The sequence below is a fragment of the Battus philenor genome, unplaced genomic scaffold (assembly GCF_028537555.1).
Source record: "Battus philenor isolate CCGP_79_NKW_IND1 unplaced genomic scaffold, ilBatPhil1.0.hap1 SCAF_6, whole genome shotgun sequence".
Classification (NCBI taxonomy): domain Eukaryota; kingdom Metazoa; phylum Arthropoda; class Insecta; order Lepidoptera; family Papilionidae; genus Battus; species Battus philenor.
Window position 1 is genome coordinate 7,467,491 of NW_027181726.1, and position 12,658 is coordinate 7,480,148.

Sequence of the window (12,658 nt, forward strand, 5' to 3'; positions counted from 1 at the left end):
ATGGTAGAGGATAAAAGGACAAGATTGCGATGAAAAAACCCATTAATGTTTTTATTTTAGCATAATATTTTTCCAGACAATTGTAGTAATACCATTATCTTTTGGTTATATGATTTCGTTATGATGAGGCTTCCGCAGTATTAGGGTAGAGGGTGTTCATTGTATATTTACAGTTGGATCTGTCTTAGGCTTTATGCATCTCTCTATATACGTTTCACTTGTGCCCGTGTGGCGCTTCACCTAATTTGCCTGGGACGTCCGCGTTCACGTTTCCTTTGCCTATTCGTAGTACTTATTAAGGGCGTGAACTTCAGATTTTGAGAACTTCAGATTCGGCGGAAGTTAACCGGTGCCGAAGACTGGGGTCCATCGTGAGTTCTTTCGCTATATTCCGCTGCTCATACTACATATCGTTATTTTAACCCTCCGAGTTAGTTTATAGTAGCTGAATTGTTTTTGGTAAAGTTTATTAAATGCGAAGGAAACCCTAATTGCATAAAGAAGCAGAATGTAATGAACTATGAGAACACACCAAATGGATTTCGTGTTGAGTAGTAAATGTACATCACGTGCGATAAATAAAATTATTAACTATTTTATAACATAAAATCAACATTATGAATTTCCAATGCTCTTGATTTTATACTAACAAAAAAAGTTAAAAGATTGGAATCGAGAACACTATTTCCAAAATATTTTTTGGTTTCTATAAAGATTGAATATTTTTTGCGTCCAATTTCAGTACTGGAACAACTCATTTGAGGTATATTTGTTATATAAAATATTAAATAAGAATTAACTATTTGGCTAACGATTTTGAGATTACGATCAATTACTTTCCTCAAATAGAATGATAAGAAAGTGGCTTTTAGAAAATGATTTATTTACGTGTCGTTTTAAAATTTCGGTTTCAAGATAGACGTTTGACTAATTTAAATTTTATACCACGAGCAGGAATGATTAAACAAACGCTACTTTTAATGCACCGTTGCTTAGTGTCTTTTTGCATTCGTTAATGCAAAAGGACAGCGGCCTAATTGTTAATGCGCTTAATGAAAAATGTATACAAACCTCATTAAGGTTAGTGATGTGTTTCAAATGGATTTTGTACTGGAATGACACCTTCTAATGATGTCTATGTCTACGTTATATATTTTGTAAACATACGCCAGCTATGTAGTGAATGTGTAGCGCCACAGGTACTAGAGCGGCTGTCGCGTCGCGTGTGGTTGTTTGAGTTCATTGACCGACCGTGGCAACTTGCCACATGTTACTACAAATTTGACTTATAATCTTTTTTTTAAGTAGCCATGCAAGCTACGGTGACATTTTTCACCTATGCAGTTATATTTATTAATGTTAATATAATAAGAACTTTACACTTAGTTATTAAAGTCGTTTCGTTATTTATGAAGTAAAGAAACTAAACAACTTTTGATTGCTGAAATAATTTATTTCATAGTAAAATGTCCTTCAAATCTCTTCAGGTGGAATAATAATAATATATACGTTTTATTTTAAAATTGGCATCAGGAGTTAAAAAATTAAACACTTTTGTTGTATTTAAAGATAAAATACGATTCAAACGTTCTGAATGCTGATCTGCTGAGAAGAGCCTACCAGAAATTTACAGTCATTCTTTTTTTTAAATAAAATTGAACTATGTTTGATGTAAACTATATTATACAACAAACGTAGTTTCAAATTTCGAACAATTAAAACACTTCAATGAGTATGAATTATTAAATATGTGTACATATCTTATGAATTATCCCATGAAGGATTTGTTGACTTTAGATTGAAATTAGAGCAGTAATTAGGGCTGAGAACATAACATTATTTAATTAGTTTAATAACACATTTTTGTGCATACATGCAATAAAATTGTATGAAAATTGTAAAGCGGTTTGTTTGTTGGTGCATAATTATGCGAACGCAACGTGGTCTGCGGGCGGTCGTCGACCGGGGCCCTTGACTCGCGCAGGTTCAGCGACACCGCGAGCGGTTAGCTGCTTTGCGGCGCCCGTTGCCCGCTACCCGCTACCCGCTTATGCCCATGAACGTTTACTATAATATTACTTTAGATGGCTATTGATGTTTGTTGTTTACATCGCTAAATATTCCTATAACATTAAAATTATTTTGATCAGTTCCTATTTATATCGCTGTAAAAATATAGCTTGATCTACTTCTTACAGTCTGAATTATTTTTACGTATTAATAATATTTTTAGATTTACATATAGCAACCGATTATTAGCATTGGGGAAGAATTATAATAAATTGTTTATAAGTTTTTAAAACAATTTCAGTTTAAATGATCGTCTTTCAGTAATCAAATAAAATTTTTATTAAAACATAAATTTGCGTAGGATTTTTCAACAAATTAATTAACAATCACATTAGTCACGTTAAAAAAAAAAGTTTTATACCTAAATTATTTATTGCAGTAATAAACGTGAGTCTTTTTGGCAATTTGGCAAGTACGGGTAGGTCTTTTAAGTCTAAGTGGGTGTCGCTGCGATTTCTTGTTTTACCAAAATATATTGGTGTGCAAACGTTAGTGAATTAACGGGAACAAGTCGTATTTATGTTTGTTCGTATATTATGTCTCGTGGATAACGTAAATCATTATTTATCTTCAAATACTTGACAACATTGTATTTTTCGTGTAATTCTATAAACTTATTTATATAAAGTCTAATCAATTTGATTTTTTAATTATTTAATTGTTGAATTATTATTCAATGTAGCTGATTCTTCTAGCAGATTTCTAGCAGATCTAGCTGACTTAACAGATTTCGTACTCCCAAAAGTTGTTATAATAAAAGGATAGGCATAGCAAAATTAATACTACGGCGTTTTTGTTTCAACGACGATTATTTGAAAAATAAGTAATTTTTAAGTATTCGGCAAAACTTTTAGATTTTTAAAGTAATACTTTATGTTATATTATACCTTTTATTTTATTAAAACACAACACGTTTTTTTCTTATTAATGTGTAATTTTTGACTGCTGGAGATGTTTAGGACGGGCGTTTTAATTTGCTCTGTTTATTCTATGGAAGGAAACTCAATTACGAAATTAATAAAATAAATTACTCGAATTTGGCATTGGGCAGTTCATTTTTATTTATTATATTTACATTAAGCTTCTAGTAATATTTCTTATCTGATGTTTCGGTATTTAATGCATGATGTTTAGGTATTTAAAGCTTTCATAATATTTAATTTATTGCAATTCGAGCGCCTTTTTGACAAGTTTAAGTAAAGGCAACTACATGCGAGACTAATATGTCAGCACCCGAAGACGATCGGGGAAGTACGATTATGTTTTTCCTTGTTCCACTAAGGCCTTATACTCAAATTCAGTTACTTATTACCTTAATTTTTTTATTTTATTAATATATAAGTAAGGTAAAGTAATTGCTTTCAAAACCAGTATAATTACTAATTCGCGCTGGGTTCTTTCTCTATCTGCCCGCTTTGCATGGCTCGCGCTGCTTTTTATTCGTGTTATTTCATACAATAAATAATGATAAAAAAATTCATGAAAAAACTGAAAACAATCAAACTTGTTTTAAAGTAACATAAGACATAAATTAAAATTATAGACAGGACAGGCGGTTTAACAGAGCCTTTACAGGTTAACAGTCATGCGCGAGATTTCAACGGCGGCGTGTCGTCGCAACAGTAATTCGCTGAGTGGTGGGGTTGCAGCGGTGGAGGTGGAGGGGGTTGCGAGTGGGCGATGCGGTGGCACGGCAGCTGCGCTTGCGCACCGGAGCAGTGAAAGTGGGTTGAATGCGGTGCTATTACTTTCGGTTTCTCTTGCGCGCACGCCCGTGGACTCGTTACAATAAACATTGCATCCCGCCGATTTCTCGCTCTGCTAAATTTCACCTTTTCCACTCTACTATACTAATGTGCCAGTCGGCTGTCGATAGCGAACTATCTCTAGAAAGTACTTGATTTCGCTAAACCTTGCAGAAGTGGACTTTTCCACGCTCACACTTTAATGTTTTAATGATCTAGATATTTGTAAACAACGTTTGGTTCTAACTAAACCCTAATCCCGCATTAGACGCTTATTTTAAAAACTTTATCCTTCTTTCTGTTTTATGAAATAAAGTAGATTAATTAATAATAAATATTATAAATATGTTTATATATGTACCACGATTTTTTCTCATTTAGTTTTGATATTTAATCAAACCTTTTGTGTCATAATTCTTTAATTGATTTTTAATTAGAGTGAAGTAAGGTGAAGTTTATTTACTTATGCGTATTTAAGACTGGAAAACAACACTGCATTTGTAGATACTGACTATACCGATATATTTCACCTTTTTTTATCAGTAAAAAATATTTTAACTGAATGGAGTAGTGTTTGAGAAATTTAAACAATTTTTTATTAATGTCGTCTGCGTATAGGTGCATTCTAACATATATCACGTCAATTTTATTTTTGTTTTGTTTTGAATGTGGTATTGTAATCTGTAGAAATTGTTGTGAATGTCATTTAATTATTTTTAATTTACTACTGTTGTTCTGTAGTTTTCCAAATAAAGTAAAATAAATAAGATATAAGAATAAAATAGGTAGGGTACATTTTATTTTTATTTTATTGTATTACATTCTGATTCTTCTGAGATACGATTGCCCTTGATGGAGGCCACTTCTAATGCTTAAGCGTTAATTTTCCTTTTTTTAGGGTAAAGTCTGATGGGTCGTACAAGTACACGTACCATTTTAAATCTAAATGTGAGAAGTATGCGGAAGTATGGTTACAGAATTTTGTGTATGGTTTTTTTTATTCTTTACAAAAAACGGTGCTACTGCGCTGCTAAATGCAGGTTTTCCAAGTGCACACAGGATTTTTCTGCACTTCTTAAAACTGTCTAAGATGAAAAGGGGTCATTGTTTTAACATGATTGAAAAAATACGTTACCTATGTTCATGTTAAAGATAATATATAATTTTAGTAATCTAAACACTCTAATCTGGTAAGGTCTCTCATCTGTTTATGAAAATTCAAGATGAACTTTTTTTTATTTTTGCGGCTCATCCACAGCGTAAATACGAACATGTATGAAAAACATAACAGTGTGTCTAAAAATTAGTGCATAAATTAGTGACAGATTAGCACATTATTTTCACTTACATTTTTAATTTATTTTGATTAAACAAAGCAGTTATCTTCACCGCAAAAATAATACTAATAGACAATAATAGGACAAAATACACAGTGCGTAAACAATTTTTTTTAATTAATTTTCGGTTTAAACATTTAGATAGTTAGAAACAGCATTTTGATTATTTTCACACATGGTACCACCGCTAAAATTATGCATTATTATTTTCATAAAACGTCTAAAATCGAATGCGTCGACTGCTTATTTCATTATTGTTTTCATTAGACTTTTAGAAAATAAGCGCATTCTAATAGTGCGTGATTAGAGTAAGTGTGGAGAGTGGCCTAGATAGTGGTGACTTTCGTTCGTGGTGCGGCGCCTGCTTCAAGTTATTCCGACAGATATTCGGCACTCAAATTATTAAAATCCGGTTCACATTTTGTGTAGTGGCGTCAGCTTTATAATTCTTAAACATTGAGTTTATATTAAACATTTCAAATGGTGGTTTAAATGATACTAGTATTTGGAAAAGGTACTTATTTATTTAAATTTAAATAAAAATAACATATATTGGTTAGAAAAATTGTTGAACTATCAATATTCAGTTATAAGTTTTATAATAATTTATTATTTTCTCTCGTAATATGCCTGTAGTCATGGATTTATATCAAATATGTCAAGATATGTTAAAAACGTCTAATTAAAAGTTTACCTCAATAATTACAAATTACATTGTGAATTACATTGATCATTGGTATTATAACCTTGAATGTTAGGACAGTCTTCATGCGTGTAACTGTTAATAAACCATTAATAGGCAAAAGGAAACCATAGTTTTCATGAATGTTAGTTAAAATGATTAAAGACATTAAAAACACATCTATAGTTTGAACTCATGCATAATATGAGATTGATCTACATAGAAAAAGAGTCATGTTTGTTATTTATTATATTATATGTGATTAATTATAGGTGTTTTAACAAAGTTATTGAACAATATATTCACTCCTTTAAAGTAAAAGCTTTATTAAGATTTTTATAGTTGATTAACTGTCAATTAAGTACACACTAAGGTTATTTTATTTTCAAAAATCAAAGGTTTCAGTAATAATAGATAATGTTATGATAATATAATAAGAAAAAGCGTCTTAATTCATAATACCGAATAATTAAGTTAATTATTATTAAATTTCTGTTTTTGCAGACTGTACAGCCAAAAGTTATAGTCCTGTCGCATTTCAATATAAACAATCAACTTACATGTATAAATATATATATATATATATATATATATGAAAGGACATTCGATAGTCTCGGATGGGCGGTCGTAAAGCACGTTTTGGAAACGACACTAACAAATCTACAACAAAACATCCGCGTGCTGCATCCGAAAAGAAATGAACGAAAATGAAAGTGACCCAGTTGCCCGGCCCCCACAGCCCGATTTGCTTTCTCTTGTTTTTTTATGTATGAAACTAGCCTCTTTACTCTTTCACCGTCACGTTTGGGTAATCGCTTTTGTTAGCGGCGACGATTTCTGTGTCAGTATTTTGCACATTTTACATTTACATTCTATGCTCTTCTATTTTCTTACTTTTAATACTTTTTCTATTTACTTTTTAAAAATTAAGTTTAAATTTAAATAATTAATAAATTTTAAATAATTAAGTGTTTAAAATATATTTTTCACATTTAACTTAAAAGTAATGAAGTTGGTGACGTGCATAGCTTCAGGAACGCCTAAGAATAAAATCATGGACAGACTTAATTTATTTATTATAATACTGGGCTATCCTACAAAGAGTTAAAGCGTACACACAAAATCCACCTAGAAAAACAACATTGAAGTTTATTAATATTTGTAAAGACGTTTCTCGTGCCTATCTCACAAATATGATATAAATTAAATTAATTAGCAATTAAATTTATAGTATTAGCTTTGTGAACGTATCAAAGTGACTTCGAAGTCAGATAAAAGGAAAGTTATTAATTTCGGAATCAAAGAGAAACCCATAACGAAAACAACTGATGAGAAAGCTCTTACCCGGACTTCGCGGTATTAATATTTTAAGTTTAATTAATCTTAGAGTATGCGAAAACTGCGTAATGGCCTTAACGTCAAGTATCTAAGAATATTACGCTAGTCGATGGATGCTATAATTTCGTCTTTGCTTCTCGTTTTTGCTGCTAACTGAAAAATTGATATAGGACCAACTCTTAGGGCTCCGAGTCTTAAAGCTTTACAATGATTTAAAATAACGCAACTTGTCTACGTCTTTTAGAATGAGGAAATGAAAAATTGTATCAGTTCAATGCGTTAAAAAATATTAGGCGTGTATATAATATGCAAGAGTAAAGGATTTAAATTAATACATTTCTAGGTCAGCGTCGAGTCTCGATAATTCCGCCACCTTTGTGAAATACTAAGACAAGTTTGTAAAATAAAAAATGCGATGCAATTATGATTTCAACTTATATCGTTGCAAGTTAGCGTATAAATCGGTCAAGTGCCTATGCCCTCAAACGGAGTGAACCGTATTATTTCCCGTTTGGAACAATGCGTTATATCTACCTTTCGGTAAAAGCGTAGAGGATTCTGATCGAGGTTGATGACCTTTACGTAACAACAAAGTTGACTTTGGTAAAGTATATGATACTTTTACCTTCCATTCTAATAAGCACATTTTAAATATACTAAGAAAAAAATATTTTTATTATTGCATGATTTATTCAATTGAACCAGAGAACTTTTTAAATTAAAAGGAGTTCAGTTTTAGTTAATATGTTTACCTAAAATAAATTCTGAATACTGAAGTATATAGATACTGAAGATTATTTGTAAGTACCTGTTTTTTTTTTGTTTTAAATTACAATTAGCAATATGTTTATATTTAGTGGAGGCGCAAGGTGATAAATAAGAGTAAGTATTTATTTATATACATCTTATACAATGTATAACAGCGAAACGAAAGCTGAAGGCATTTTCAATCGGTTGACCGTTTGGTCGGTGTAGAGATCAATTAATATTAGGTGAAAATAGTAAATATCATGAAAGAGAAAAACAAAATGTAAAGGAAACAAATTAGTAAGATATCAAATCTGTTATAAACATACTAACGAATATCACTAACAATAATGGTGTAATTAACAAGCCATTTTTTATTACTAACAGAAATGTGCATTGTCGTAGGCCCATTAGATAAAATTCTTATAACAAGCTAGGTGCATAGTCTTGCGTTAGACTTGCGCTAGAGATAGCAGCGGGTCGGTGACCGTTATGAGGTCGTCGCCCGCTGACGTAACGTCATGCGAATTCCGACCTAACCCCTCCCCCGCACAATCCACATCTTTTACCCACACCCTCGTACCGACCTAATTCCTTCGAAGCCACTTGTGCATCGCTAATTATAACACGACGATGCACTACGACGCAAGACAAGTTCTATTTCTACTTACCTCTAGCAATTCGGAAGCTAAAAATAAAGAAGTCTTTGTCTATAACCAATATACATTAAAAATCTTTTTGTTTACTTTGTTTAATAAAGAATACATTTATTGAAAACAAAACAGAAAAAAAAAGTAATTAAAAATGTGTCCCGAAGATTCCAGATATTGATAGATGAAAGTTACAAGTTTTTTTTTTATTTAATAAATATGATTCGCTAACGATATGACACCTCGGGCGTTGGCACATATACAGGCGCCATTGTTGGCTGCATTGACGCAAGTGGTATTTGCCAAGGAGCCTATTATGTGCATCTCGTCCGCCCAGCCGCCGATGACAGCCGCAAATTGGCCTTGCCGACGATGTCTTTTACGGCTTTGTATCTAAAAATGGATATCGCTTGAAGTTATCGTAAGTGATTCAAATATGAACAGCATTAAAAGGTACATTAAAAGGTTAATGACACACTAGATGTACAATGGAGTAAAAAATTAAGTTAAAAAAGAAAAGAAAATCAAAGAAAAAAATATTTTTCTCCTATGTTCATTGATGGTACGATAAGAGTGAATAAGGATTCGGATAAGATAGATTGGATTAGAGGGAAGGAGTAGAACCTAAAGCAATATACTATAAGCAAATATTAAATGATTAAATTAATGAATGTATTTAATAACTCCAATAATATTGTGTGTGAATATTATTAATAAGGGTAGATAAAATTAATGTCGAGAACACTGGTTTCACGTCTATATTTATCCACTGCTTCTCGGACTCCTCTGAATCTTTCCGATATATGTGTTTTATATTCTCTTTATCCACTCACTTCCGATCGCCTTTTAATATTCTGAAGTCTTCAGTTCACGTGGAATGCCTTTCTTTTCCTTGGATATTACAATTCACTTACCCCATATCATCTCATACCGCCATCACTCCAAGTTGTTCTTTTCCTAACCCTCGTCGTTAGCACAATAGATTTTGAGAGCTAAGTCGAAAACACTGACTTTCCATTAAATTTTATGGTTTCTATTGGATCCCTCATAGCGTTGCTAGCCAATCCACTGCGATATTTCAAAACACTAATTTAAATATTATTCATTATCTCTTGCTGAGTGCATGCTTAATAAAGAAAACATTTGTGTTCACCGCGCTGAAATTTTTCTTAATTACGTTCATTATTAAAGGTTGTCGACCTCTGCCTCATACAAAAGTATATCTCTCCACCGCTTGTTGTGTAACTTTTAGCCAATAGATCAGCCAGATTGTTAGGGTTTATTATTCCACAATATGACAGGGTAATGAACAGGTTTACATTTAGATTTTGGTTATTTGCAAGATGTGCATGGGTCCAATTGTGACTTCAAGGTAGTCATAATTTTTTAGCACTTTTATACTTATTTGTTCGATGGTACTCGGGTGATGATAAACCGATTTGATATAACATTGGTCTTGTCCTAATTCTATTATTAAGGAGAGCTTGAAAAGTTGAAACGCGTTTCTGTCTTGGAAGAGACGCTACATCCTTTACGGAAGTATGGAAAGCAAATGTAATATAGGTACACAAAATTAATTACAATTCAAACGGTCAGTTTAATTAATATAATAAATTCTATAACCGTATTTAAGTGTGTGTTATATCTTCGTGAAATTTTAATTTGATCTATGGCTTATATTTTTAAGCAAGATCTATCCAATTAATCGTTCAGCAGCAGCAAATCATTTATTTCTAATAAAAACATATTTACGCTTAAAATGTAAAGTATATTAAAATGTCGTATAATAATTGATTATATTATATCATATTACATTATAAGTTTCTCTGATTTCAAATAATGTATAGAGACAATTATGGAAGTTACATTACCAAGCTGCAGAGACATAAGTCGTGGAAAAATTACGACGTTTCCGTATCGAGATACTTTCCTAAAGTTTATATATGTAGTACTGAACTATGCAATCTTTAGGTTTTGCCTTGAAATAGGTGCTTCTATCATTAAATTTATCTTGTCTTTCGTTTTATAGAAAAATATCCTAAAAATAAATTAGAGTAAACATTAAAAAAAATTGAAATGTGTGTGATCATTGAAAAATTATATAACAAAGGGAAAACTTGTACGAGAAAAATTACAGATAAGCCTACCGAGTAGTGTGGGAAGACAATAAATTCATTCATAAACTCCATCCGCACATTTTATCTTTGGTATGTCTTGTTATATTTATCTTCATTCAGTTAACATTTTGTTCGTATGGATATACTAATTGAAAATGCAGTTAGTTGCATGACAGAATATCCACAAAATTATTTATTTCATTATTGTTTTAATTGTTTTTCTTAAATTTCGTGAAATAATGTGTAATCGTATCCAGAAAATTTTAAAGGATAATCTATACATATATTTATATAGAGAAAATGATTTGAAGACCTGAATAAACGGAGAAACCTTCGGTGAAACGTCCTCTAAATTTTTGCACTTTAAAATTGGTTCATCTTATCTATTTATAAAAGTGTGATATAGTATCATTTACGAATAACATGATTATTTTAGCTGTGTCCTTTTCAGTGCAAATAACATTTCAAGAAATAAAAATTATTTTTATAAAGAAGGCCGCCATTTATCTTTAATTTATTGTAGCATCACGATAGGAATAATCGAACGTGTCCTTGAATTTTGATGTGCAACGTTTGATGAGTAATAATGTAAAAGGTTAAAGTTTTGTTTGACACTAAAAGAAATAAAACGGAAATATCATTACCTACAGTTTTGTGGTTGGGGAATTTTAAAAGGATACGGTAACACAGGCTAATTTGTTATCTCATAATTAGTGACAATAATATTATTATATACACATATATATATATATATATATATATATATATATATATATATATATATATATATAATTAAATATGTTATTAAACATCTAGTCTAAAAATAATGACATTTCGAAAATGATATGGAAACTCAGCAAGGCACAGAGTTGCACATAGTTAACACGAAATTGTTCACCATGGTTGTATTACACAGTGGTGAGTACAATAAAAAGGATAGGCAGCTCTTAGTAACGAGCACGTATGATTTAAGGTAACGTATTGGCGTTAGAGCTGAAAGGTTCTCGAGTGACGACCATGAGTTGGTAGACGCGGCGTGGGTAGGCTCTCCACTCAGGTCTCACTAGGTCGCAGAAAGTCGCAGGATACGGGCAGCGCTCGACCGGTCATCATGGCAAGCTTTGTGGAAGACATAGTCTTGCAATGGGCGGGTCTCGACTGACATGATTATGATGATACAAAATTTTCGATGGAAACCATAACGACAACAGCGTATCGACACACATTTTTACATTCTTACTAGCGTGATTTAACTAATTCTGCAAATATAGTGACGTAAGTATCGCGCAACGCAATTGTACTGGAAAACGACCTTGAAGCACTCGCGTGGCAGACTATTGACGTCATTGCATCATAAAACATTTGTTTAGAAAAATAATCGTAGCGGTCGTTTAATGTCACCCCCTTCTCGCAGGGACGAGGCGCCCGCCGTCTCGTCCTCCCCGTCCCACACGTTCATCGGCAAAACATCGCATGACTGATGACCTACCTGTTTCGCTCATTTTGATATGCTTTAATTATAAATAATAAATCTTGCACTGTGGAATAATTTTCAGATTTACCTATCATACATACATGCGAAATATTGATACATACATATAAAATTATACATATACATATAAATTTGTATATTAATTTACATTTAACATCAATACGTTGGTTACGATGTAGATTTACTGTGTATAGTAAAACTCGTATATACATTATAATAACATGTTTTCAAAATACTTATGAAATTATATATCGAAGTATATACCCATTGCTATTTTTAGTGAAAATATCTTTCTTCTTCTAGCTGAACTTACAATACTAAAAATCCAAAATTACAATACGCTTGCTGAAAATCTAACATTTGCAATATAGTATGCAATAATTAATAACACATATTTTTAATTATGTTAGTATTGAAAATTAATAGAAAATATTTTTTTGGTTTCGGTAATGTGGAAAGCTCTAATGTCCATTCACTTTT